The sequence below is a fragment of the Syzygium oleosum genome, unplaced genomic scaffold (genome assembly GCF_021117445.2).
Source record: "Syzygium oleosum isolate NSW1041296 unplaced genomic scaffold, Sole_v2.1 Sole_v2.57, whole genome shotgun sequence".
Taxonomy (NCBI): domain Eukaryota; kingdom Viridiplantae; phylum Streptophyta; class Magnoliopsida; order Myrtales; family Myrtaceae; genus Syzygium; species Syzygium oleosum.
In genome coordinates this window covers 17,469-29,041 of record NW_026607541.1, presented here as the reverse complement: position 1 = coordinate 29,041, position 11,573 = coordinate 17,469, and the positions used below count along the sequence as shown (strand labels likewise).

The 11,573-nt window shown below is 40.4% G+C and overlaps 1 long non-coding RNA gene across 1 annotated transcript; it reads left to right on the top strand.

Moving 5' to 3' along the window:
* Positions 1-260: 260 nt before the first annotated feature.
* LOC130136992 (uncharacterized) lies at positions 261-1,015 on the top strand. The gene is made up of 2 exons (XR_008815680.1): positions 261-348; positions 447-1,015. It is a non-coding gene; the product is annotated as an uncharacterized LOC130136992 (long non-coding RNA).
* Positions 1,016-11,573: the final 10,558 nt, after the last annotated feature.

Here is an 11,573-nt window from a genome sequence, read left to right as displayed (position 1 = left end):
TCTGAAGGCAGATACATGGCCTTGATCAGGCTGAAAGTATTATCATCAGCCGTCGAAACCTTGGTACAAATCATGAAGCCACTCTTTCCTTGTTTTTTTTCATGCCTTTAATTATCATCTTGCAATTTCGTACCTTAACATGATGCACAATTTTTTACTTCAGTTCGGTCATTGTTTGGTGTTGACAATGTCTACACCTCATAGGCTTAAAAAGAACAGAGGATTTCCACTATATTGTGGATAACGGTGCGAGATCCAACCAGAAGTATGGAGGAAGTATTAAATCAACCGTATTGCTTTCATGTTTTTGGGATAAACATGACAAGTAATCAATGGGTGGCTAGAAAGGTGATTTGCTTAAGTCCTTTAATAGTTGAGAGCTGATCTAGATCTCTTATTGGCATATTTTCTTGAACTAGAACTCAAATCAGAATGATTTGTTACAGCTGCCATTGAACAAAATTGGAAAGCCACTCCTGCAATAACTGTGTTTCAGCCAGAAATGTGCTCCATTTTTGGCTAGGCCGATGGCAGGGACAAAAGATCTTCAGAGCTCGGGTATTACCCAGCTGTTAATGGCACCAAAATGAAGTGGGAGGAGCTGTGCACTTGATTTTTAATTCTGTGTAGAGCTTAATTGGTACTGCATCAGAAGCGAGGACTTCCAACTATGATTGTAATCTTGACATTGGAATAGCTCATTGGCAATATTAGGAGTGCAAATTGACTTGAAAGATACTAGTCATGTTCTTTTATTATCATTTTCACAACAGTTTGATGCATGTCCGATGAGAGAAATCATGTTCTTTCATTATCATTCACGCAAAGAGAATACCAGAATGATGGAGAACACATATGCCCCATGTAGAATTATGAAGAATATTTGCATGGCAGCAGAACCACAGAGATCGGGTTCTGGAGATCATCCGTGTTTCCTAGTAATTGTAAATATAGCAGGTAAAGTATCATATTCAGTTAAGAATACCTACTTCACATTAGTAATTTCAGTTTGGTATGGGGTTGTGTCGATGTCTTATTGTTTCCTGTCTTATTTGAAGTAATCTTGGGGAAATTGGTTGACTAAGTGACTGCAATGCTTCAGCATCATCTGGCTTGTGATCCTGGTGCGTATGAAAATAGATAAGAATGAGTTCGAAGTACATTGCATGTCATTATACATCATCAGTCACACAGAAAGACTCTTCATCCTTGACATCACATGAATATGTTCTTATGCAAACAGAGAGTATTACCTTTCTGCAAGTTCTATTAAGGTTCATTTCCTAGAACAGAGGATGTTTATTATGTGTTTTTTTTTTTTTCAATTCATTCATGCATAATAAAAAAAGAAAAACTTCATTGCTTGTCAGCAAAAGTTCTGCCCAAAAGCTTAAAGTATTAGTTAGAGGTAGACTCAATATATATAACCCCCGTTGAAACCTTTTATTTAACCAATGTGGAATAACACTTCTAATAATTGATTGATCATGGCAACTACTCATGTCTATGTGGTTTTGATTGCATTTTTAGTAGCTTATATCCACTTATTCTATCATGGATTAATAAGCCACCGGAGGCACCATCATAACATTTTTACTTTTCTCAAATCCAGGACACCGATGTTGAGATGATGAATTTCCATGGATCTATATGCAACTTTGTTTGTCAATTGAGAAGCTAATGCATAGATTGCTCAATCTGATGATGGATTCATGGCCTTGATCCTGTCAAAAGTAACATCCTGTCCGGTGGAAATCTAGTAGGAATCATGTTGTGCTCTTTCTTGTTTTTCGTCATGCCTATATCCATCTCACATGTTCATGCCATCAGTTAGTGTCTTTATGTATCGATTTTGCATCATTCTGTCCCTTCTTCATCTGGTGGTGACAATTTCTCATGCCCCTGATACTTTAAATGACCAAGAGCTTCACTGCAATTTCGGCAGTGGTATGAGATCCAAACCAAATATTTGGGATATGGATGCAACAAGGACATTCTTTAAGCCGATTGCATTATGTTGTGCTTTATGAATGGGAGCTGTCCGTCATAGTAATGAAAACAGGTGCTTTACTTCACTCTCGGAAGGTTTGAGAGCTGATCAATGAATGTCTATTTTTCTTGAACTTAGTAACTTAGTAACTTCTCTTCTTCTTCTTTTTTTTTTTTTTAAGGACAGTAATTTTCCTCAAATTTGGTTATGTCACTTGTGAATTTTTCATAAATGTCATGATTTTGGCTCTTAAATTGTACTTTATGATATTTATAAACATGCATATAAAGATTGCAATTAATCTCGTGTAACTAAGACCAACAATACCTACTGGTTAATAGTTTTCCCATAAGATCTTAATCCGATTCAATCAGCCATATGTACCCAACGGTACCTTTCATTAGCACCTCCTCATTCATAAGCACAATAATCTTTTTTCTTTTGCCAATCGTTGCCATGTACATAAGAAGTATATATTTTCAGAAAATTACGTAAAAAAGTAAAAAAAAGAACACGAAAGAGGGAGTAGAAAGTGGCATTGGAAGCTACTCTTTCCTTCATTAGATGCAGGGGAAGGTAGAGAGATTTGCAGAGCACGCCACTTGGAGCTAACCGCTTGAAGCAATATCGTTGGAGTAGCATGAGACTTTCTAGAAAATGGCTTTAACCCATCGAGGATGAAGCTTTGTAATTGTTGTAATGGATTCATTTGCTCGGAAATCAACCAGCACGTGTGGGATATGGACATTGCTATCCGAATGACAACTTATCAAGTGCTTGTAGAGTTTCTAACATTCCATCTTGACAATAAATGCATATTGGGCACTCGGCTTTGTTGAGGAGATAGATGTCATTACCCCCCATAAAAATCTCACACAGCGCTTTCCTCAAAATGATCGTGCGACGGAGCTCAAGACGAAAAACCCAGCTCGATGCCCAAACCTCGTGACATTTTCCCTTCTTGAATAGTTAAATTGGATAGAAAGCAGAGGGTGAGTCGGGCAATGCTCTCGCCCATGGGCCGAAAAGGTTTCGGAAATGGCTTAACTTATAGTCAATGAAGCGTTGGGATTGAGTAATGAGCATTGCAAGTTATAAAATGAGGTCGTTAAAGGTTTCGTTGGAGTTAAATTCAATGGAAAAGTATATATCACTTATAATTCAATGTTTCTAGGTACATAAGCATGGTGGTGGTGACATGAGAAAATTATAGTAGGCGATTTGGGACATACATATATGAAAAATGAGGTATGAACATAACATATTAATAAAATAATTGTCGCACAAACTATTGCACACATTATTTATGAATAGCAAAAGCTCACCCTTGCCACTGTTACAATTGCTTTTCTCATGTAACCCACAAGAACACCCATAACAAATAAGCTCATACAAATACACGCTCAACGGACAAGCCAACTCTCACTTTTTCTCTATATTGGGAAACACTCTGGGCTCACATTATGAAGCTTTCCAATGCCCTAATTACAGCTAGGGTTGTCAAAACCAAACCGGAACTGAAACTGATTTGAATTGAACCGCGCTGAACCGAATTTTCGTATATTTTTAGTTCAATTAGGGTTTCGGTTTGGATAATTAAAAAAAAAACCGTTTTTTTATTCCGGTTCGGTAAATGGAAAATAGCATCTCTTCTTAATATTGCAATTTACACAATCTATCTCCTTTTTAACTAAACCTTTTTTTAAATATTTCGAAAAAGAAAACTGAAAAGCCAAATTGAACCAAACCAATTGTGAGTCGACGGCAAATTTGATAGAGTTTCAGTAGTACTTCTGTCGATTGTGAGTCGACGGTGGCTTCTCTTCTTCCAAGTTGCCACACGGGGTCACAACACTCCGTGTCTCATTCTACCTCCAATCTGGATAGTGTACATACAGAATGTGTTTGTCAGTTATTCTTTTTATTAGTTAGTTTGCTTTATAATTTGAGAGACCATTCTTCTTCTTTCTTCTTCTTCTTCTTCTTTTTTTTTTTTTATAAAATGAAACATAAAAGTGGCTGCTTGGGTTACATTAAAATAGGGTACTGAAGAAGAAATGAAAGCACAAAAAGTTGTGTTTCTATTGAGAAATGCAGGGGAAGGCACAGATTGGTAGAGCACGCCACTTTAAGCTAACCGCTTCAGGAACGAAACTCTGTTGTCTCATTGGAGTAGCTGAGATCTCCTAGTGATCGCTTATCTCACGGAGAATGAAGCATTGTAATTGCAACCATCAACGCGTCCTTCTTCAAAATCGGTGAAAAAGAAAGACATTGTATTATTTCTACTATTAACAGAGTCAAATAGTACAATAGGTGAAATTTTTGTACCTGTTCTCAATTTATAACATAGCACCGAGTTGGAAATTGTATCTCTACTTTTGAAATTTGCTAAAAAGTACTATCTATCAAAAAGATTATGCACATGGTGTCAAAATTGATTTGAAATATAGAGTCCAAGAGAAAAAGAGATGATTTCTCCAAGTCAAGTTCTATGTTGATTAAAAATGTGGGAAGGCTAAAGTTATTGAGAATGATCTGTGTCATCAATGAATCACATAATTGAATTATTGAATGCCCAATGCCTCGAAAAGATCACAATACATCATTAAGAAGCTAGAAATCAAGACGATTAATCTAGGATATATGAGAAGTAGTCAGTAGAAATAAAAATAAAAAATTTATCAATGATGAAATTCTTGAATTATCTCTATCGGTTTTAGTAGTGAATTCGCACAACACACTAAATAGCTAGTTAACCTCAAAGCAAGAAGACATGGGAAGGGAGAATCATTGAGTCCGAAGGAAATCAGGTGTTGGAACGAAAGAGCAAACCAGGTTCGGATTGAAGTAATAGTAAAGCCACTGTCAAGAGATAAAGCTTTGTAATGAAGATTTTCTACCATTCTTTTTCCACTCTATTTTGGCCAAAGAAAACGTCATTTGACGGCCTCCACCATGTCGGTTTGGTATAATTACAAATCAGGTAATCCGTGGGAGAATCCCAACTTTGACCAATGTGCATTGCAAATTATACCATTTCTTCAAATCCTTAACTAAAAAAAAAAAAATGAAGTCGTTAATGGTTCCGTTGGAAAATCCTCCGGAGGTAAACTTGGAATGAAATTCGTTTTGAAAGTAGATTTCATTTATTATTCTTTGTTGTTGGGTACGGAAGCACAGTAATGATAATACAATAAAATTGTAATAGGCAACTCGGAACCTACGTATACAGTATGTATACAACACACAAATAAAATAGCCATCACACAACTCACGGCAAAAGTGTCAAAAAAGTTCTAAACCTTTTGTATTTGTGCCAATTTAATCCTCAACTTTTTTTTTGTGCCAATTAAGTACTAAACCTTTTGCTTTGGTGCCAATTGAGTCCTAAACCATTTTTTGGTGCCAATACAGTTTTAAACCTTTTGCATTTGTGCCAAAAAAGTCTTAAACCTTTTTTTGGTGTCAATTCAATCATAAACCTTTTGCATTTGTGCCAATTTAGTCCTAAATATTTTCGAGCTAAATTAACCGGAAGGACTAAGTTGGCACAAATGCAAAAGGTTTAGGACTAATGTAGCATCAAAGCAAAAGGTTTAGGACTGAATTAGCACCAAAAAAAGGTTTAGGACTCAATTGACATCAATATAAAAGGTTTAGGACTGAATTGGTACCAATGCAAAAGGTTTAGGACTGAATTGGCACCAAAAAAAGGTTTAGGACTCAATTGGCACCAATGCAAAATGTTTAGGACTTTTTTAACACTTTCCCCCAACTATCACACACATAATTTATGATCCGTGAAAGCTTACAATTACTATTGCAATCGTTTTTTCTCACATGACATGTAAAAACATTTTGAGACGTTGATTCATGAGATAGAAAGACCGATTTTCCCATTTGCGAAATATAATAATAGAAAAAGCCACGCAACCAATGCAATGATTGCTTGGTAACTGTGAATGAAGGGATTTGGGTCATTCTTCATTCAAATCTGACACTACTTTAGACTTGAATAGAAGTATGGAGGCATATGTGAACTGAAGATTCGTTGATGGAACCCAGATGGAGAAAGAGAGAGCCAAGCTCGAGAACGAGCGGAAGAGGGCTCGAGGACAAGAGAATGGTGCTTCTCATCTGCCAGAAGGACCTCCAATTGCTCGCTCTTCAACAGCAGCGGCAACATTCATCCAACAAAAGGAGCGGCGGCAACGATGAGGGTTGAAAAGTGAAGGATTTCGAAAGAAACTGAAAGAAAAAACTCCGCCTCAACCCAACCATGGCCGATTGGAAGGTGGAGATGCTGCATGACTTGCTCGATGGAGGTTTGATAGCTTTGGACCATATGCTTACAAGAAGTTCGACTCTTTCAAAATGAGCATCGGGAATTAGTTGGTACTTCATTGATCAGTTAAATTCTGCTTGTACTCATCGGCTAAATTTTGCTCTCTTTATGCTTTCTTTTTTTTTGGGCATACATTTATTGGTGGAGAGGAATCACAACACGTGTGTGTCTGCTCGTTCCACGAGTTACAAAGGATTTCTAAAGAACACCTATAGTCTTTGAGATGCTTGGAATTGCATGATTTTGAGTTAGATGCTTCACCAGTGATTGATGATCTATTACAAGTTGAAGGCCTTGACAAATTGAAAAACTTGAAGGAGTTGTTTTTGATAGATGTCAGTCCCTTATAAGACCGAACTTTTCACAGTTGATACATCTGAAATTTTTAAGAGCTGCAAAATGCCACAATCTAGTCGAAATTAAAGATCTCGAGGAAGAATTGGTCCCCATAATTGGCAATAGGAACGTTGATGAGTTTATGTCGACAGTTGATATGGTTATCGACCAAGCGTGTATTGCATAATTAAATCCATGGTACAAGAAGACCAAGATTTGGCCTATTAAATGGAGTGGGACAAATCCGCAGCGCGTAGTTACACTTATTGAAGACAAAGAAAGAGGAAATCTGAAGGGCCCACGCGCACGTCTCCCCCGCGTCCATTTTTCTCTCCATGTGCATGCGTGCCCACAAAAATTGGCAGGCGCCTCGCGAGAAAATATTGGTGCAGGCCCGGCCTCTCCACGTAATCATGGGCCAGCCCATTCAGTGGATGCCGCGTGTCGTCCATGGGTCCCACATTTACTCTCTCTCTCTCCATCTCATCTGAGTCTTCTCTCTTCCTTTTTTTTCTCGTGTGTTTTGGCTTCCGAAGATGGGCGTGACTTCTCCTTAAAAACATGGGCAGTTTTTTCTGTTAGCTCCCACCAGAAAACCTCCCTCCTCAAAACCAGTTGCTATGCTTGCTGTATATCCTGAACTGAGTTTAAAAAAAGAAAAAAAGAAAAAAGGAATCTTGCACTCCATGGACAAGGCTTTCCAGGTTCTCGGTGTTGCATTTCGGGGTTTCTTTCTTGAGGTTTCGCAGACTCGGGCATGTTCTTTTATCTGTTGGGCTCTGTGGGAATATCTCTGTTTTTTCATTACATTAGAAAAAAGGTCTGGTTCTGTATGTGGGCATTTGGCCTTATTGGGGGTAAAAAAAAGTGTCTTTATTGGCAAAATCGAGAATAGGAGATTCATTTCTGAGAGGGAAGGAAGATTCATAGGAGTGAACTGAAGATAAAAGTTTGTCTTTTGTTTTTTATTTATGTTGATGGAAACCAATGGTTTAGGTGGCGTGATCTTTGGAGGCATTTGTGAATTGAAGATTTGTTGATGGAACCCAGCCAAGCTCGAGAATGAGCGGAAGAGGGCTCGAGGACAAGAGAATGGTGCTTCTCATCTGCCAGAAGGAGCTCCGATTGCTCCATCTTCAACAGCAACAATCATCCAACAAAAAGAGTGACGGCGGCGATGAGGGTTGAAAGCCAAAGGATTTTGAAAGAAATTAAAAGGAAAAACTCCAGCTCACGCAAAGCCTTCGCCCCAATTCAAAAGTTGTTTCAATTGTGTCTTTCGTTTGACCGGACGGCAACTCTGCAACCATGAAGAAAGCTCCGACCACCAACCCAACCATGGCCCATTCAAAGGTGGAGACGCTGCGTGACTTGTTAGATGGAGGTTTGATAGCTTTGGACCGTATTCCTACAAAAAGTTCGAGTCTTTCAAAATGGGCATCGGGAATTGGTTGGTACTCCATTGATCAGTTAAATTTTGCTCGTACTCATCGGCTAAATTTTGCTCTCTTTATGCTTGTGTTTTTTTCGGGCATACACTTATTGGTGGAGAGGAATCTCAACATGTGTGTATGCTCATTCTATGAGATATGGAGGATTTCTAAAGGACAATTCGTACTGCATGCCGGCAGATGTTTTAATAAATTTGGTGTGGTACGTTCTGAAATTTTTTAGTTGACTGAAAAGTGAAAAGTGGTAAATGCAAGTCCGATACCGGTGAATGCCTTAAAGCTTTTACTTCTTCTATTTCTTTTTTTTGGTCAGAAAAGCTTTTACTTCTATTTCAACGACTGAAAAGGGGGCATTAGCAATCACGGTATTTTCACTTTTTGTGTCGGTTAGTTCTCTGTAATTGGGCTGTGCTCGGAGCTTTCCCTTTGTTCAATACCTTTTTTTTCTGCTTGGATCCTTTTCCTTTGCTTTTCGTCGCACCAAATTTGTTGTCTGATCAACACACAGAAGTCAACGCAGACGTCAAGAGTCGTCCCTCCCTCGCAGCCGCGCAAAGTCGTCGCTCCCCGCGCGACGGGGAAAACAAAACCAAAAAAGTAACAAAAAAAAAGAATAATATCGCGCCCTCCCTTCCTAGATCGAACGGTCCAGATTCGCTCCTCACTGTAACAACCGTGCGCCGCCCCACGCCCCATCCCGGCCCCCGCTTCGCAGCCGCGCATTATTAAACCCCGCCCCGGTTCTGTCACGATTCATCTCCCGATCTGGAACCACAGGGCAAAACGGGAAATAAAAAATAAAAATAGAAATTAAAAAAGACAAAAAGCAAAAAATGCGACGACCTCTTTTTCAATTTCCATAACAGAAAATACGAACCTATTCACACGTGGAGCGCCAACGGCCGTCCGTGTTCTGATTTGTACGGCCCACGTCGCTCCGCGCGAGAATTTCCTCGTTTCCATGAATCGTTTAACCTAGGGTCGCCAAAAAAAAAAAAGGAAGCAAAATAATTTGTCCCGTCGTTTTTACACTTCTGCCCCTCTCTCTCTCTAGCTCTATCTTTCTCTCTCTTTCTCTCGCTCGAGTGTTCGGACATTCTCGAGAGAAGCTCAACCATCGGCCGCCGATCCTAGATTCACCCCCAGCTCCGATCGCGTCCGTCCGTCCGTCCGCCGCTCCCGCAGTTCTCGACGCGGCTCCCGCGGCACTCGGGCTCAGCTGAATCGCGGCGGTTTTCTCCTGCTTCTTCTTCCTCCGTTCCTCCGCTCCGGCTCGTTGCCGTTTCGTTCGGCGCGCTTCGGTTGAGCGTGAGGGTAGCCTTGATCGTCAGCTGGAGACCGGTGACTCCAGATCGGTGACCCCTTGGCTGATTCTGTTGTTTTCTTTTCTTTTCTTTTTTTTGGGGCGGGGGGTGGCTTGTCTTCTTTCCTTCTCGATTTGGGGGATGATGATTGGACAATGAACGATGCCAGTACGCCGTAGTGGCGCGCGCAAGGGCCCAGCCGCGCAAGGAGTCAACCGACGGGGACCAGCCGACGCAGGGTGCGCGATCGCGACCAGGACGCGGAGGCGGCGTGAGGCGGCGTGCGGCGGCGGCGACCGTAGCTGTGCCGGCGGACAACGAGCTAGGGCGGGAGGAGAAGCCCGTCGTGGGGGACGTGGTTGCGGAGGCGGCGGCGGCGGCGGTGGAGGAAGGGAGAGCGGACGAAGGGGGAAGGTTGCAGGGTGGTTTTGGAGGAGGGTTTGGGAGCGTCCCCACCTGCATTGCAGAAGGAAGGTGCGGGGCGCAGCAACAAGGGACACGCCGGGGATGATAAATCGTAATGTGTGTAATCGTAACTGTACCGCAAAGTAGTCAATGTCCATGATCGAAGCACCAAAGGATTGCTAGAGAAAGACCAAGGCCTTGCCTCGAGGATTCTGTTCATTTCATTTTCAGACTTAAAGGTAATGGCTAAAGTTCTCGAGGCAACGCCAGGGCGGCGATGGTGACCCTCTCCCAGGCGAGGCCAGCCCGCCCGGCTATTGCCTATGACTGGTGGCCGGTCACCGACAAAAGGAGGAAAAAAGAAAAAAAGAAAAGAAAATTTATAAAAAACAATTAAAAATCTAAGAAAAATTAAAATATTATTAAAAATTATCCATCGTCAAGATCGGCAATGCCACGAGGCCGGCCGACGTCTACGATAGGAATATCCGACCAAAATTAATTAGAAGTACTAAATTAACACTATATCAAATGGTTTAGAACTAAATTGGTATCAATACAATAAGTTTAGGACTAAATTGGCATCAATACAATAGACTTATGATTTTTCTGACACTTTTCCCAAGAGTACAAGTAAAATAATAAATTTGTTACCCATTTTATACACACTGCCGAACATATTTTAAAATCGACATTTAACGTGCATAACACTCTTCAAATCTCGTTCTAAAGGAGTATTTTTTACTCGATAATTTAACGACCATCTACCTTGTTATTGCACACACTTTCCCATTAGCAACGTACATTAAAAGTACTTCCATCACAAAGTTGTAAAAATCAACACCACGATTCCGGAGGAGATTGCCATTTGAGAAAACACATCACCTCAAATTCATTCTCAGGGTTGTATCCCAGTATTTCGTAATGGCAAAATGTTGTGCAAGGACAATGCAGTGCTCAGGGAGGCAAATGGGGTAGGTAGGGATTTTGGGTAAAGGGTCATAGTTGAAAAGGAAACAGGAGATTTGCATCTTGGTAGAGACTAGATGAAATGACTGCTGGATTGAGTGAAGAACATGAGGGTTTTTTGGGTGAAAACCACCACCATCGGGGGAGGATATGAGCTCTTCCCATCGAGAGAGGATATCCACGAATTTCAACTCAATAGGTAAAATTTTGGTGGAAAAGGTGCATAATGATAGATTGCAAAGACACGGCGAACAGGGTTAAATTTACATTCCTATTTGAAGTTCTTATTTCTACAAGCCAAACATATGTTCAAGGGAACAAAAAACCGGAAATGAAAATTTTTCCTTTACATTGAAAACAAAAACTAAAAAAATTTATCATTAACCATAAGGCCCCTTAGAACTTCAGTTTGGGTTTTCAAGTTCTTTTCTTTAATTTTTAATTTTTAGTTTTCATTTTGGGCTGAAAACTTGAACGTGGGCATCGTGCTTCATGCAGCAATCATCGTGGCCATCGCAGGGTCTCGATCCGGAACATCTATCTGTTGTGCGGAAGCCCACACTACTTGCCATATCTCAGCAGTGCAGGCACCATGTCATTTCCAATAATAATTTTTCTCATGTTCAGTAGAAGTTGATCAACCACCGAAAAAGCCCCACATTAATGGACAATCTTTCATCACGTTACACACAAGAAGATGAAAAAAAAAATTGAGTTCTTTCTAGAGAAGAGCAAGCATCACAGCATGCACTAGTGGAATTGGGGTTCGC